Consider the following 15,513-nt stretch of genomic DNA (forward strand, 5'->3'; position numbering starts at 1 on the left):
ATTGGGTTAGTTTTTAAAATACTCACTTTTATTACCGTGTTTTTAAGAATATTGTATAAAGCTTTTAACAACTCCTTCCTGCAAAGTATATTAAGCACTTCTAAGACCTAAAAGAAGTAAATGATGGCTCCTGAAATAGGGAAGCGTTCAGTTATCTTTTTATCTTTTTTCACCATGTGTCAGTGTTACATTTTTACCAGTGTGGACTATAGTTATCTTAGTTGAGAAGCCCAAGTGAGACTTTGATGATGTGCCTATTGTATACCGGTTTTCACATGAAATTAAACTTAAGTATAACTTCTAAAATATTAGATAAGTAGAGTGTCCGGTTCTGTGGTGTAGTGGTTATCACGTCTGCTTTACACGCAGAAGGTCGCGAGTTCGAACCTCGCCAGAACCTGGTATATTTTTGCAAATGGTGACTCCATTACTTTAAATATTCAAGCTGTTCGTGTGACTTCAATTGTTTGAAACCTAAAACTAGGCTAGATATAATTCAGCAATAATTTTTGGCAACGAGGGCCACTGATGCGGTAATCCATGGAACAACCGATCATCTCCCAAATAGTATATAGACCGAGGCAAAGTTGAGGTCTATATAGCTTTTGGGAGATGACAGAACGGTTCAGAAACTGACATTTGGTACAAAGTGACATTAATCAATTTGTTATATATCATACTGAATGGTTAAAGTGCCAGTTGAAAAACACAACAGTTTCTTTTAACGTGTTACAATTTGTTGTAGCTATATTTAGACCATTTAGAGTTTTAAAGAAAATCCGTGCAGTCTTTCCTACGCTACTCTCAAAATGTAAAAATTCGGCATCGAATCAAAAGAGAATAACTACATGCAATGGTACCGATAATATCCCTAACTAAAACAAGTTGACAAATGATAGGCGTACATTGAAAACAATACAAATAGGACCTATTCAAGTACACCTTTTAGGATGCGCTCGTCTATAACTGACAATCCTAGTCAATTAAGATTGGAGTCGAGTGCACCCGCACGAGCGGGGTTCGAACTCACAACCTCAGTGTTGACTGGCTAGTGATTACAGTAGTAACTACTTAGACCACTCCGGCCACCGAGGCCCCCCACAGCCTTGGAAATGGAGTGTTTATTCTGCCTTCTTTTCTTTTCTTTTCGTTATTTTTTTAAGTTAAGAAGACTATTACATGAAAAGGCAAATTTACCGATAAAAGATTCTCACATTTGTACAAGTGGACGCGTCAGTGCCTACATAAAAAAATCCGTCCTTGTCCAGGCCAAAAAAAAAAAATGTTTCCGCTGAGGATTGAACTCAGGACCTTCCGCGTGTTAAGCGGATGTGATAACCACTACACCACGGAAACCATGAATGACACTTGGCTTATTCATTTATTTATCGGCTGACCGACTGATCATTGGCATATTGGGTTAGTTTTTAAAATACTCACTTTTATTACCGTGTTTTTAAGAATATTGTATAAAGCTTTTAACAACTCCTTCCTGCAAAGTATATTAAGCACTTCTAAGACCTAAAAGAAGTAAATGATGGCTCCTGAAATAGGGAAGCGTTCAGTTATCTTTTTATCTTTTTTCACCATGTGTCAGTGTTACATTTTTACCAGTGTGGACTATAGTTATCTTAGTTGAGAGGCCCAAGTGAGACTTTGATGATGTGCCTATTGTATACCGGTTTTCACATGAAATTTAACTTAAGTATAAGTTCTAAAATATTAGATAAGTAGAGTGTCCGGTTCTGTGGTGTAGTGGTTATCACGTCTGCTTTACACGCAGAAGGTCGCGAGTTCGAACCTCGCCAGAACCTGGTATATTTTTGCAAATGGTGACTCCATTACTTTAAATATTCAAGCTGTTCGTGTGACTTCAATTGTTTGAAACCTAAAACTAGGCTAGATATAATTCAGCAATAATTTTTGGCAACGAGGGCCACTGATGCGGTAATCCATGGAACAACCGATCATCTCCCAAATAGTATATAGACCGAGGCAAAGTTGAGGTCTATATAGCTTTTGGGAGATGACAGAACGGTTCAGAAACTGACATTTGGTACAAAGTGACATTAATCAATTTGTTATATATCATACTGAATGGTTAAAGTGCCAGTTGAAAAACACAACAGTTTCTTTTAACGTGTTACAATTTGTTGTAGCTATATTTAGACCATTTAGAGTTTTAAAGAAAATCCGTGCAGTCTTTCCTACGCTACTCTCAAAATGTAAAAATTCGGCATCGAATCAAAAGAGAATAACTACATGCAATGGTACCGATAATATCCCTAACTAAAACAAGTTGACAAATGATAGGCGTACATTGAAAACAATACAAATAGGACCTATTCAAGTACACCTTTTAGGATGCGCTCGTCTATAACTGACAATCCTAGTCAATTAAGATTGGAGTCGAGTGCACCCGCACGAGCGGGGTTCGAACTCACAACCTCAGTGTTGACTGGCTAGTGATTACAGTAGTAACTACTTAGACCACTCCGGCCACCGAGGCCCCCCACAGCCTTGGAAATGGAGTGTTTATTCTGCCTTCTTTTCTTTTCTTTTCGTTATTTTTTTAAGTTAAGAAGACTATTACATGAAAAGGCAAATTTACCGATAAAAGATTCTCACATTTGTACAAGTGGACGCGTCAGTGCCTACATAAAAAAATCCGTCCTTGTCCAGGCCAAAAAAAAAATATGTTTCCGCTGAGGATTGAACTCAGGACCTTCCCCGTGTTAAGCGGATGTGATAACCACTACACCACGGAAACCATGATTGACACTTGGCTTATTCATTTATTTATCGGCTGACCGACTGATCATTGGCATATTGGGTTAGTTTTTAAAATACTCACTTTTATTACCGTGTTTTTAAGAATATTGTATAAAGCTTTTAACAACTCCTTCCTGCAAAGTATATTAAGCACTTCTAAGACCTAAAAGAAGTAAATGATGGCTCCTGAAATAGGGAAGCGTTCAGTTATCTTTTTATCTTTTTTCACCATGTGTCAGTGTTACATTTTTACCAGTGTGGACTATAGTTATCTTAGTTGAGAGGCCCAAGTGAGACTTTGATGATGTGCCTATTGTATACCGGTTTTCACATGAAATTTAACTTAAGTATAAGTTCTAAAATATTAGATAAGTAGAGTGTCCGGTTCTGTGGTGTAGTGGTTATCACGTCTGCTTTACACGCAGAAGGTCGCGAGTTCGAACCTCGCCAGAACCTGGTATATTTTTGCAAATGGTGACTCCATTACTTTAAATATTCAAGCTGTTCGTGTGACTTCAATTGTTTGAAACCTAAAACTAGGCTAGATATAATTCAGCAATAATTTTTGGCAACGAGGGCCACTGATGCGGTAATCCATGGAACAACCGATCATCTCCCAAATAGTATATAGACCGAGGCAAAGTTGAGGTCTATATAGCTTTTGGGAGATGACAGAACGGTTCAGAAACTGACATTTGGTACAAAGTGACATTAATCAATTTGTTATATATCATACTGAATGGTTAAAGTGCCAGTTGAAAAACACAACAGTTTCTTTTAACGTGTTACAATTTGTTGTAGCTATATTTAGACCATTTAGAGTTTTAAAGAAAATCCGTGCAGTCTTTCCTACGCTACTCTCAAAATGTAAAAATTCGGCATCGAATCAAAAGAGAATAACTACATGCAATGGTACCGATAATATCCCTAACTAAAACAAGTTGACAAATGATAGGCGTACATTGAAAACAATACAAATAGGACCTATTCAAGTACACCTTTTAGGATGCGCTCGTCTATAACTGACAATCCTAGTCAATTAAGATTGGAGTCGAGTGCACCCGCACGAGCGGGGTTCGAACTCACAACCTCAGTGTTGACTGGCTAGTGATTACAGTAGTAACTACTTAGACCACTCCGGCCACCGAGGCCCCCCACAGCCTTGCAAATGGAGTGTTTATTCTGCCTTCTTTTCTTTTCTTTTCGTTATTTTTTTAAGTTAAGAAGACTATTACATGAAAAGGCAAATTTACCGATAAAAGATTCTCACATTTGTACAAGTGGACGCGTCAGTGCCTACATAAAAAAATCCGTCCTTGTCCAGGCCAAAAAAAAAATATGTTTCCGCTGAGGATTGAACTCAGGACCTTCCGCGTGTTAAGCGGATGTGATAACCACTACACCACGGAAACCATGAATGACACTTGGCTTATTCATTTATTTATCGGCTGACCGACTGATCATTGGCATATTGGGTTAGTTTTTAAAATACTCACTTTTATTACCGTGTTTTTAAGAATATTGTATAAAGCTTTTAACAACTCCTTCCTGCAAAGTATATTAAGCACTTCTAAGACCTAAAAGAAGTAAATGATGGCTCCTGAAATAGGGAAGCGTTCAGTTATCTTTTTATCTTTTTTCACCATGTGTCAGTGTTACATTTTTACCAGTGTGGACTATAGTTATCTTAGTTGAGAAGCCCAAGTGAGACTTTGATGATGTGCCTATTGTATACCGGTTTTCACATGAAATTTAACTTAAGTATAAGTTCTAAAATATTAGATAAGTAGAGTGTCCGGTTCTGTGGTGTAGTGGTTATCACGTCTGCTTTACACGCAGAAGGTCGCGAGTTCGAACCTCGCCAGAACCTGGTATATTTTTGCAAATGGTGACTCCATTACTTTAAATATTCAAGCTGTTCGTGTGACTTCAATTGTTTGAAACCTAAAACTAGGCTAGATATAATTCAGCAATAATTTTTGGCAACGAGGGCCACTGATGCGGTAATCCATGGAACAACCGATCATCTCCCAAATAGTATATAGACCGAGGCAAAGTTGAGGTCTATATAGCTTTTGGGAGATGACAGAACGGTTCAGAAACTGACATTTGGTACAAAGTGACATTAATCAATTTGTTATATATCATACTGAATGGTTAAAGTGCCAGTTGAAAAACACAACAGTTTCTTTTAACGTGTTACAATTTGTTGTAGCTATATTTAGACCATTTAGAGTTTTAAAGAAAATCCGTGCAGTCTTTCCTACGCTACTCTCAAAATGTAAAAATTCGGCATCGAATCAAAAGAGAATAACTACATGCAATGGTACCGATAATATCCCTAACTAAAACAAGTTGACAAATGATAGGCGTACATTGAAAACAATACAAATAGGACCTATTCAAGTACACCTTTTAGGATGCGCTCGTCTATAACTGACAATCCTAGTCAATTAAGATTGGAGTCGAGTGCACCCGCACGAGCGGGGTTCGAACTCACAACCTCAGTGTTGACTGGCTAGTGATTACAGTAGTAACTACTTAGACCACTCCGGCCACCGAGGCCCCCCACAGCCTTGCAAATGGAGTGTTTATTCTGCCTTCTTTTCTTTTCTTTTCGTTATTTTTTTAAGTTAAGAAGACTATTTCATGAAAAGGCAAATTTACCGATAAAAGATTCTCACATTTGTACAAGTGGACGCGTCAGTGCCTACATAAAAAAATCCGTCCTTGTCCAGGCCAAAAAAAAAAATGCTTCCGCTGAGGATTGAACTCAGGACCTTCCGCGTGTTAAGCGGATGTGATAACCACTACACCACGGAAACCATGAATGACACTTGGCTTATTCATTTATTTATCGGCTGACCGACTGATCATTGGCATATTGGGTTAGTTTTTAAAATACTCACTTTTATTACCGTGTTTTTAAGAATATTGTATAAAGCTTTTAACAACTCCTTCCTGCAAAGTATATTAAGCACTTCTAAGACCTAAAAGAAGTAAATGATGGCTCCTGAAATAGGGAAGCGTTCAGTTATCTTTTTATCTTTTTTCACCATGTGTCAGTGTTACATTTTTACCAGTGTGGACTATAGTTATCTTAGTTGAGAAGCCCAAGTGAGACTTTGATGATGTGCCTATTGTATACCGGTTTTCACATGAAATTTAACTTAAGTATAAGTTCTAAAATATTAGATAAGTAGAGTGTCCGGTTCTGTGGTGTAGTGGTTATCACGTCTGCTTTACACGCAGAAGGTCGCGAGTTCGAACCTCGCCAGAACCTGGTATATTTTTGCAAATGGTGACTCCATTACTTTAAATATTCAAGCTGTTCGTGTGACTTCAATTGTTTGAAACCTAAAACTAGGCTAGATATAATTCAGCAATAATTTTTGGCAACGAGGGCCACTGATGCGGTAATCCATGGAACAACCGATCATCTCCCAAATAGTATATAGACCGAGGCAAAGTTGAGGTCTATATAGCTTTTGGGAGATGACAGAACGGTTCAGAAACTGACATTTGGTACAAAGTGACATTAATCAATTTGTTATATATCATACTGAATGGTTAAAGTGCCAGTTGAAAAACACAACAGTTTCTTTTAACGTGTTACAATTTGTTGTAGCTATATTTAGACCATTTAGAGTTTTAAAGAAAATCCGTGCAGTCTTTCCTACGCTACTCTCAAAATGTAAAAATTCGGCATCGAATCAAAAGAGAATAACTACATGCAAAGGTACCGATAATATCCCTAACTAAAACAAGTTGACAAATGATAGGCGTACATTGAAAACAATACAAATAGGACCTATTCAAGTACACCTTTTAGGATGCGCTCGTCTATAACTGACAATCCTAGTCAATTAAGATTGGAGTCGAGTGCACCCGCACGAGCGGGGTTCGAACTCACAACCTCAGTGTTGACTGGCTAGTGATTACAGTAGTAACTACTTAGACCACTCCGGCCACCGAGGCCCCCCACAGCCTTGCAAATGGAGTGTTTATTCTGCCTTCTTTTCTTTTCTTTTCTTTTCGTTATTTTTTTAAGTTAAGAAGACTATTACATGAAAAGGCAAATTTACCGATAAAAGATTCTCACATTTGTACAAGTGGACGCGTCAGTGCCTACATAAAAAAATCCGTCCTTGTCCAGGCCAAAAAAAAAATATGTTTCCGCTGAGGATTGAACTCAGGACCTTCCGCGTGTTAAGCGGATGTGATAACCACTACACCACGGAAACCATGAATGACACTTGGCTTATTCATTTATTTATCGGCTGACCGACTGATCATTGGCATATTGGGTTAGTTTTTAAAATACTCACTTTTATTACCGTGTTTTTAAGAATATTGTATAAAGCTTTTAACAACTCCTTCCTGCAAAGTATATTAAGCACTTCTAAGACCTAAAAGAAGTAAATGATGGCTCCTGAAATAGGGAAGCGTTCAGTTATCTTTTTATCTTTTTTCACCATGTGTCAGTGTTACATTTTTACCAGTGTGGACTATAGTTATCTTAGTTGAGAAGCCCAAGTGAGACTTTGATGATGTGCCTATTGTATACCGGTTTTCACATGAAATTTAACTTAAGTATAAGTTCTAAAATATTAGATAAGTAGAGTGTCCGGTTCTGTGGTGTAGTGGTTATCACGTCTGCTTTACACGCAGAAGGTCGCGAGTTCGAACCTCGCCAGAACCTGGTATATTTTTGCAAATGGTGACTCCATTACTTTAAATATTCAAGCTGTTCGTGTGACTTCAATTGTTTGAAACCTAAAACTAGGCTAGATATAATTCAGCAATAATTTTTGGCAACGAGGGCCACTGATGCGGTAATCCATGGAACAACCGATCATCTCCCAAATAGTATATAGACCGAGGCAAAGTTGAGGTCTATATAGCTTTTGGGAGATGACAGAACGGTTCAGAAACTGACATTTGGTACAAAGTGACATTAATCAATTTGTTATATATCATACTGAATGGTTAAAGTGCCAGTTGAAAAACACAACAGTTTCTTTTAACGTGTTACAATTTGTTGTAGCTATATTTAGACCATTTAGAGTTTTAAAGAAAATCCGTGCAGTCTTTCCTACGCTACTCTCAAAATGTAAAAATTCGGCATCGAATCAAAAGAGAATAACTACATGCAATGGTACCGATAATATCCCTAACTAAAACAAGTTGACAAATGATAGGCGTACATTGAAAACAATACAAATAGGACCTATTCAAGTACACCTTTTAGGATGCGCTCGTCTATAACTGACAATCCTAGTCAATTAAGATTGGAGTCGAGTGCACCCGAACTCACAACCTCAGTGTTGACTGGCTAGTGATTACAGTAGTAACTACTTAGACCACTCCGGCCACCGAGGCCCCCCACAGCCTTGGAAATGGAGTGTTTATTCTGCCTTCTTTTCTTTTCTTTTCGTTATTTTTTTAAGTTAAGAAGACTATTACATGAAAAGGCAAATTTACCGATAAAAGATTCTCACATTTGTACAAGTGGACGCGTCAGTGCCTACATAAAAAAATCCGTCCTTGTCCAGGCCAAAAAAAAAATATGTTTCCGCTGAGGATTGAACTCAGGACCTTCCGCGTGTTAAGCGGATGTGATAACCACTACACCACGGAAACCATGAATGACACTTGGCTTATTCATTTATTTATCGGCTGACCGACTGATCATTGGCATATTGGGTTAGTTTTTAAAATACTCACTTTTATTACCGTGTTTTTAAGAATATTGTATAAAGCTTTTAACAACTCCTTCCTGCAAAGTATATTAAGCACTTCTAAGACCTAAAAGAAGTAAATGATGGCTCCTGAAATAGGGAAGCGTTCAGTTATCTTTTTATCTTTTTTCACCATGTGTCAGTGTTACATTTTTACCAGTGTGGACTATAGTTATCTTAGTTGAGAAGCCCAAGTGAGACTTTGATGATGTGCCTATTGTATACCGGTTTTCACATGAAATTTAACTTAAGTATAAGTTCTAAAATATTAGATAAGTAGAGTGTCCGGTTCTGTGGTGTAGTGGTTATCACGTCTGCTTTACACGCAGAAGGTCGCGAGTTCGAACCTCGCCAGAACCTGGTATATTTTTGCAAATGGTGACTCCATTACTTTAAATATTCAAGCTGTTCGTGTGACTTCAATTGTTTGAAACCTAAAACTAGGCTAGATATAATTCAGCAATAATTTTTGGCAACGAGGGCCACTGATGCGGTAATCCATGGAACAACCGATCATCTCCCAAATAGTATATAGACCGAGGCAAAGTTGAGGTCTATATAGCTTTTGGGAGATGACAGAACGGTTCAGAAACTGACATTTGGTACAAAGTGACATTAATCAATTTGTTATATATCATACTGAATGGTTAAAGTGCCAGTTGAAAAACACAACAGTTTCTTTTAACGTGTTACAATTTGTTGTAGCTATATTTAGACCATTTAGAGTTTTAAAGAAAATCCGTGCAGTCTTTCCTACGCTACTCTCAAAATGTAAAAATTCGGCATCGAATCAAAAGAGAATAACTACATGCAATGGTACCGATAATATCCCTAACTAAAACAAGTTGACAAATGATAGGCGTACATTGAAAACAATACAAATAGGACCTATTCAAGTACACCTTTTAGGATGCGCTCGTCTATAACTGACAATCCTAGTCAATTAAGATTGGAGTCGAGTGCACCCGCACGAGCGGGGTTCGAACTCACAACCTCAGTGTTGACTGGCTAGTGATTACAGTAGTAACTACTTAGACCACTCCGGCCACCGAGGCCCCCCACAGCCTTGGAAATGGAGTGTTTATTCTGCCTTCTTTTCTTTTCTTTTCGTTATTTTTTTAAGTTAAGAAGACTATTACATGAAAAGGCAAATTTACCGATAAAAGATTCTCACATTTGTACAAGTGGACGCGTCAGTGCCTACATAAAAAAATCCGTCCTTGTCCAGGCCAAAAAAAAAATATGTTTCCGCTGAGGATTGAACTCAGGACCTTCCGCGTGTTAAGCGGATGTGATAACCACTACACCACGGAAACCATGAATGACACTTGGCTTATTCATTTATTTATCGGCTGACCGACTGATCATTGGCATATTGGGTTAGTTTTTAAAATACTCACTTTTATTACCGTGTTTTTAAGAATATTGTATAAAGCTTTTAACAACTCCTTCCTGCAAAGTATATTAAGCACTTCTAAGACCTAAAAGAAGTAAATGATGGCTCCTGAAATAGGGAAGCGTTCAGTTATCTTTTTATCTTTTTTCACCATGTGTCAGTGTTACATTTTTACCAGTGTGGACTATAGTTATCTTAGTTGAGAGGCCCAAGTGAGACTTTGATGATGTGCCTATTGTATACCGGTTTTCACATGAAATTTAACTTAAGTATAAGTTCTAAAATATTAGATAAGTAGAGTGTCCGGTTCTGTGGTGTAGTGGTTATCACGTCTGCTTTACACGCAGAAGGTCGCGAGTTCGAACCTCGCCAGAACCTGGTATATTTTTGCAAATGGTGACTCCATTACTTTAAATATTCAAGCTGTTCGTGTGACTTCAATTGTTTGAAACCTAAAACTAGGCTAGATATAATTCAGCAATAATTTTTGGCAACGAGGGCCACTGATGCGGTAATCCATGGAACAACCGATCATCTCCCAAATAGTATATAGACCGAGGCAAAGTTGAGGTCTATATAGCTTTTGGGAGATGACAGAACGGTTCAGAAACTGACATTTGGTACAAAGTGACATTAATCAATTTGTTATATATCATACTGAATGGTTAAAGTGCCAGTTGAAAAACACAACAGTTTCTTTTAACGTGTTACAATTTGTTGTAGCTATATTTAGACCATTTAGAGTTTTAAAGAAAATCCGTGCAGTCTTTCCTACGCTACTCTCAAAATGTAAAAATTCGGCATCGAATCAAAAGAGAATAACTACATGCAATGGTACCGATAATATCCCTAACTAAAACAAGTTGACAAATGATAGGCGTACATTGAAAACAATACAAATAGGACCTATTCAAGTACACCTTTTAGGATGCGCTCGTCTATAACTGACAATCCTAGTCAATTAAGATTGGAGTCGAGTGCACCCGCACGAGCGGGGTTCGAACTCACAACCTCAGTGTTGACTGGCTAGTGATTACAGTAGTAACTACTTAGACCACTCCGGCCACCGAGGCCCCCCACAGCCTTGGAAATGGAGTGTTTATTCTGCCTTCTTTTCTTTTCTTTTCGTTATTTTTTTAAGTTAAGAAGACTATTACATGAAAAGGCAAATTTACCGATAAAAGATTCTCACATTTGTACAAGTGGACGCGTCAGTGCCTACATAAAAAAATCCGTCCTTGTCCAGGCCAAAAAAAAAATATGTTTCCGCTGAGGATTGAACTCAGGACCTTCCGCGTGTTAAGCGGATGTGATAACCACTACACCACGGAAACCATGAATGACACTTGGCTTATTCATTTATTTATCGGCTGACCGACTGATCATTGGCATATTGGGTTAGTTTTTAAAATACTCACTTTTATTACCGTGTTTTTAAGAATATTGTATAAAGCTTTTAACAACTCCTTCCTGCAAAGTATATTAAGCACTTCTAAGACCTAAAAGAAGTAAATGATGGCTCCTGAAATAGGGAAGCGTTCAGTTATCTTTTTATCTTTTTTCACCATGTGTCAGTGTTACATTTTTACCAGTGTGGACTATAGTTATCTTAGTTGAGAGGCCCAAGTGAGACTTTGATGATGTGCCTATTGTATACCGGTTTTCACATGAAATTTAACTTAAGTATAAGTTCTAAAATATTAGATAAGTAGAGTGTCCGGTTCTGTGGTGTAGTGGTTATCACGTCTGCTTTACACGCAGAAGGTCGCGAGTTCGAACCTCGCCAGAACCTGGTATATTTTTGCAAATGGTGACTCCATTACTTTAAATATTCAAGCTGTTCGTGTGACTTCAATTGTTTGAAACCTAAAACTAGGCTAGATATAATTCAGCAATAATTTTTGGCAACGAGGGCCACTGATGCGGTAATCCATGGAACAACCGATCATCTCCCAAATAGTATATAGACCGAGGCAAAGTTGAGGTCTATATAGCTTTTGGGAGATGACAGAACGGTTCAGAAACTGACATTTGGTACAAAGTGACATTAATCAATTTGTTATATATCATACTGAATGGTTAAAGTGCCAGTTGAAAAACACAACAGTTTCTTTTAACGTGTTACAATTTGTTGTAGCTATATTTAGACCATTTAGAGTTTTAAAGAAAATCCGTGCAGTCTTTCCTACGCTACTCTCAAAATGTAAAAATTCGGCATCGAATCAAAAGAGAATAACTACATGCAATGGTACCGATAATATCCCTAACTAAAACAAGTTGACAAATGATAGGCGTACATTGAAAACAATACAAATAGGACCTATTCAAGTACACCTTTTAGGATGCGCTCGTCTATAACTGACAATCCTAGTCAATTAAGATTGGAGTCGAGTGCACCCGAACTCACAACCTCAGTGTTGACTGGCTAGTGATTACAGTAGTAACTACTTAGACCACTCCGGCCACCGAGGCCCCCCACAGCCTTGGAAATGGAGTGTTTATTCTGCCTTCTTTTCTTTTCTTTTCGTTATTTTTTTAAGTTAAGAAGACTATTACATGAAAAGGCAAATTTACCGATAAAAGATTCTCACATTTGTACAAGTGGACGCGTCAGTGCCTACATAAAAAAATCCGTCCTTGTCCAGGCCAAAAAAAAAATATGTTTCCGCTGAGGATTGAACTCAGGACCTTCCGCGTGTTAAGCGGATGTGATAACCACTACACCACGGAAACCATGAATGACACTTGGCTTATTCATTTATTTATCGGCTGACCGACTGATCATTGGCATATTGGGTTAGTTTTTAAAATACTCACTTTTATTACCGTGTTTTTAAGAATATTGTATAAAGCTTTTAACAACTCCTTCCTGCAAAGTATATTAAGCACTTCTAAGACCTAAAAGAAGTAAATGATGGCTCCTGAAATAGGGAAGCGTTCAGTTATCTTTTTATCTTTTTTCACCATGTGTCAGTGTTACATTTTTACCAGTGTGGACTATAGTTATCTTAGTTGAGAAGCCCAAGTGAGACTTTGATGATGTGCCTATTGTATACCGGTTTTCACATGAAATTTAACTTAAGTATAAGTTCTAAAATATTAGATAAGTAGAGTGTCCGGTTCTGTGGTGTAGTGGTTATCACGTCTGCTTTACACGCAGAAGGTCGCGAGTTCGAACCTCGCCAGAACCTGGTATATTTTTGCAAATGGTGACTCCATTACTTTAAATATTCAAGCTGTTCGTGTGACTTCAATTGTTTGAAACCTAAAACTAGGCTAGATATAATTCAGCAATAATTTTTGGCAACGAGGGCCACTGATGCGGTAATCCATGGAACAACCGATCATCTCCCAAATAGTATATAGACCGAGGCAAAGTTGAGGTCTATATAGCTTTTGGGAGATGACAGAACGGTTCAGAAACTGACATTTGGTACAAAGTGACATTAATCAATTTGTTATATATCATACTGAATGGTTAAAGTGCCAGTTGAAAAACACAACAGTTTCTTTTAACGTGTTACAATTTGTTGTAGCTATATTTAGACCATTTAGAGTTTTAAAGAAAATCCGTGCAGTCTTTCCTACGCTACTCTCAAAATGTAAAAATTCGGCATCGAATCAAAAGAGAATAACTACATGCAATGGTACCGATAATATCCCTAACTAAAACAAGTTGACAAATGATAGGCGTACATTGAAAACAATACAAATAGGACCTATTCAAGTACACCTTTTAGGATGCGCTCGTCTATAACTGACAATCCTAGTCAATTAAGATTGGAGTCGAGTGCACCCGAACTCACAACCTCAGTGTTGACTGGCTAGTGATTACAGTAGTAACTACTTAGACCACTCCGGCCACCGAGGCCCCCCACAGCCTTGGAAATGGAGTGTTTATTCTGCCTTCTTTTCTTTTCTTTTCGTTATTTTTTTAAGTTAAGAAGACTATTACATGAAAAGGCAAATTTACCGATAAAAGATTCTCACATTTGTACAAGTGGACGCGTCAGTGCCTACATAAAAAAATCCGTCCTTGTCCAGGCCAAAAAAAAAATATGTTTCCGCTGAGGATTGAACTCAGGACCTTCCGCGTGTTAAGCGGATGTGATAACCACTACACCACGGAAACCATGAATGACACTTGGCTTATTCATTTATTTATCGGCTGACCGACTGATCATTGGCATATTGGGTTAGTTTTTAAAATACTCACTTTTATTACCGTGTTTTTAAGAATATTGTATAAAGCTTTTAACAACTCCTTCCTGCAAAGTATATTAAGCACTTCTAAGACCTAAAAGAAGTAAATGATGGCTCCTGAAATAGGGAAGCGTTCAGTTATCTTTTTATCTTTTTTCACCATGTGTCAGTGTTACATTTTTACCAGTGTGGACTATAGTTATCTTAGTTGAGAGGCCCAAGTGAGACTTTGATGATGTGCCTATTGTATACCGGTTTTCACATGAAATTAAACTTAAGTATAACTTCTAAAATATTAGATAAGTAGAGTGTCCGGTTCTGTGGTGTAGTGGTTATCACGTCTGCTTTACACGCAGAAGGTCGCGAGTTCGAACCTCGCCAGAACCTGGTATATTTTTGCAAATGGTGACTCCATTACTTTAAATATTCAAGCTGTTCGTGTGACTTCAATTGTTTGAAACCTAAAACTAGGCTAGATATAATTCAGCAATAATTTTTGGCAACGAGGGCCACTGATGCGGTAATCCATGGAACAACCGATCATCTCCCAAATAGTATATAGACCGAGGCAAAGTTGAGGTCTATATAGCTTTTGGGAGATGACAGAACGGTTCAGAAACTGACATTTGGTACAAAGTGACATTAATCAATTTGTTATATATCATACTGAATGGTTAAAGTGCCAGTTGAAAAACACAACAGTTTCTTTTAACGTGTTACAATTTGTTGTAGCTATATTTAGACCATTTAGAGTTTTAAAGAAAATCCGTGCAGTCTTTCCTACGCTACTCTCAAAATGTAAAAATTCGGCATCGAATCAAAAGAGAATAACTACATGCAATGGTACCGATAATATCCCTAACTAAAACAAGTTGACAAATGATAGGCGTACATTGAAAACAATACAAATAGGACCTATTCAAGTACACCTTTTAGGATGCGCTCGTCTATAACTGACAATCCTAGTCAATTAAGATTGGAGTCGAGTGCACCCGCACGAGCGGGGTTCGAACTCACAACCTCAGTGTTGACTGGCTAGTGATTACAGTAGTAACTACTTAGACCACTCCGGCCACCGAGGCCCCCCACAGCCTTGGAAATGGAGTGTTTATTCTGCCTTCTTTTCTTTTCTTTTCGTTATTTTTTTAAGTTAAGAAGACTATTACATGAAAAGGCAAATTTACCGATAAAAGATTCTCACATTTGTACAAGTGGACGCGTCAGTGCCTACATAAAAAAATCCGTCCTTGTCCAGGCCAAAAAAAAAAAATGTTTCCGCTGAGGATTGAACTCAGGACCTTCCGCGTGTTAAGCGGATGTGATAACCACTACACCACGGAAACCATGAATGACACTTGGCTTATTCATTTATTTATCGGCTGACCGACTGATCATTGGCAT

At 37.8% G+C, this 15,513-nt stretch overlaps 22 non-coding genes across 22 annotated transcripts; 11 read left to right on the forward strand and 11 right to left on the reverse strand.

Moving 5' to 3' along the window:
- Positions 1–327: 327 nt before the first annotated feature.
- Positions 328–400, forward strand: Trnav-uac (transfer RNA valine (anticodon UAC)). Its single transcript has one exon. It is a non-coding gene; the product is annotated as a tRNA-Val (tRNA).
- Positions 401–1,283: 883 nt separating this feature from the next.
- Positions 1,284–1,356, reverse strand: Trnav-aac (transfer RNA valine (anticodon AAC)). The gene has a single exon. It is a non-coding gene; the product is annotated as a tRNA-Val (tRNA).
- Positions 1,357–1,741: 385 nt separating this feature from the next.
- Trnav-uac (transfer RNA valine (anticodon UAC)) lies at positions 1,742–1,814 on the forward strand. Its single transcript has one exon. It is a non-coding gene; the product is annotated as a tRNA-Val (tRNA).
- Positions 1,815–2,697: 883 nt separating this feature from the next.
- Positions 2,698–2,770, reverse strand: Trnav-aac (transfer RNA valine (anticodon AAC)). The gene has a single exon. It is a non-coding gene; the product is annotated as a tRNA-Val (tRNA).
- A 385-nt stretch (positions 2,771–3,155) lies between these two features.
- On the forward strand, positions 3,156–3,228 carry Trnav-uac (transfer RNA valine (anticodon UAC)). Its single transcript has one exon. It is a non-coding gene; the product is annotated as a tRNA-Val (tRNA).
- Positions 3,229–4,111: 883 nt separating this feature from the next.
- Positions 4,112–4,184, reverse strand: Trnav-aac (transfer RNA valine (anticodon AAC)). The gene has a single exon. It is a non-coding gene; the product is annotated as a tRNA-Val (tRNA).
- A 385-nt stretch (positions 4,185–4,569) lies between these two features.
- Trnav-uac (transfer RNA valine (anticodon UAC)) lies at positions 4,570–4,642 on the forward strand. Its single transcript has one exon. It is a non-coding gene; the product is annotated as a tRNA-Val (tRNA).
- Positions 4,643–5,524: 882 nt separating this feature from the next.
- Trnav-aac (transfer RNA valine (anticodon AAC)) lies at positions 5,525–5,597 on the reverse strand. Its single transcript has one exon. It is a non-coding gene; the product is annotated as a tRNA-Val (tRNA).
- A 385-nt stretch (positions 5,598–5,982) lies between these two features.
- Positions 5,983–6,055, forward strand: Trnav-uac (transfer RNA valine (anticodon UAC)). The gene has a single exon. It is a non-coding gene; the product is annotated as a tRNA-Val (tRNA).
- Positions 6,056–6,943: 888 nt separating this feature from the next.
- Trnav-aac (transfer RNA valine (anticodon AAC)) lies at positions 6,944–7,016 on the reverse strand. Its single transcript has one exon. It is a non-coding gene; the product is annotated as a tRNA-Val (tRNA).
- A 385-nt stretch (positions 7,017–7,401) lies between these two features.
- Positions 7,402–7,474, forward strand: Trnav-uac (transfer RNA valine (anticodon UAC)). Its single transcript has one exon. It is a non-coding gene; the product is annotated as a tRNA-Val (tRNA).
- Positions 7,475–8,342: 868 nt separating this feature from the next.
- Positions 8,343–8,415, reverse strand: Trnav-aac (transfer RNA valine (anticodon AAC)). The gene has a single exon. It is a non-coding gene; the product is annotated as a tRNA-Val (tRNA).
- A 385-nt stretch (positions 8,416–8,800) lies between these two features.
- Positions 8,801–8,873, forward strand: Trnav-uac (transfer RNA valine (anticodon UAC)). Its single transcript has one exon. It is a non-coding gene; the product is annotated as a tRNA-Val (tRNA).
- An 883-nt stretch (positions 8,874–9,756) lies between these two features.
- Positions 9,757–9,829, reverse strand: Trnav-aac (transfer RNA valine (anticodon AAC)). Its single transcript has one exon. It is a non-coding gene; the product is annotated as a tRNA-Val (tRNA).
- Positions 9,830–10,214: 385 nt separating this feature from the next.
- Trnav-uac (transfer RNA valine (anticodon UAC)) lies at positions 10,215–10,287 on the forward strand. The gene has a single exon. It is a non-coding gene; the product is annotated as a tRNA-Val (tRNA).
- Positions 10,288–11,170: 883 nt separating this feature from the next.
- On the reverse strand, positions 11,171–11,243 carry Trnav-aac (transfer RNA valine (anticodon AAC)). The gene has a single exon. It is a non-coding gene; the product is annotated as a tRNA-Val (tRNA).
- Positions 11,244–11,628: 385 nt separating this feature from the next.
- Trnav-uac (transfer RNA valine (anticodon UAC)) lies at positions 11,629–11,701 on the forward strand. Its single transcript has one exon. It is a non-coding gene; the product is annotated as a tRNA-Val (tRNA).
- Positions 11,702–12,569: 868 nt separating this feature from the next.
- Trnav-aac (transfer RNA valine (anticodon AAC)) lies at positions 12,570–12,642 on the reverse strand. The gene has a single exon. It is a non-coding gene; the product is annotated as a tRNA-Val (tRNA).
- A 385-nt stretch (positions 12,643–13,027) lies between these two features.
- On the forward strand, positions 13,028–13,100 carry Trnav-uac (transfer RNA valine (anticodon UAC)). Its single transcript has one exon. It is a non-coding gene; the product is annotated as a tRNA-Val (tRNA).
- Positions 13,101–13,968: 868 nt separating this feature from the next.
- Trnav-aac (transfer RNA valine (anticodon AAC)) lies at positions 13,969–14,041 on the reverse strand. The gene has a single exon. It is a non-coding gene; the product is annotated as a tRNA-Val (tRNA).
- Positions 14,042–14,426: 385 nt separating this feature from the next.
- Positions 14,427–14,499, forward strand: Trnav-uac (transfer RNA valine (anticodon UAC)). The gene has a single exon. It is a non-coding gene; the product is annotated as a tRNA-Val (tRNA).
- An 883-nt stretch (positions 14,500–15,382) lies between these two features.
- Trnav-aac (transfer RNA valine (anticodon AAC)) lies at positions 15,383–15,455 on the reverse strand. Its single transcript has one exon. It is a non-coding gene; the product is annotated as a tRNA-Val (tRNA).
- Between the last annotated feature and the right edge of the window lie 58 nt (positions 15,456–15,513).

This window comes from Mytilus californianus, unplaced genomic scaffold (assembly GCF_021869535.1).
Source record: "Mytilus californianus isolate M0D057914Y unplaced genomic scaffold, xbMytCali1.0.p SCAF_9, whole genome shotgun sequence".
Classification (NCBI taxonomy): Eukaryota; Metazoa; Mollusca; class Bivalvia; order Mytilida; family Mytilidae; genus Mytilus; species Mytilus californianus.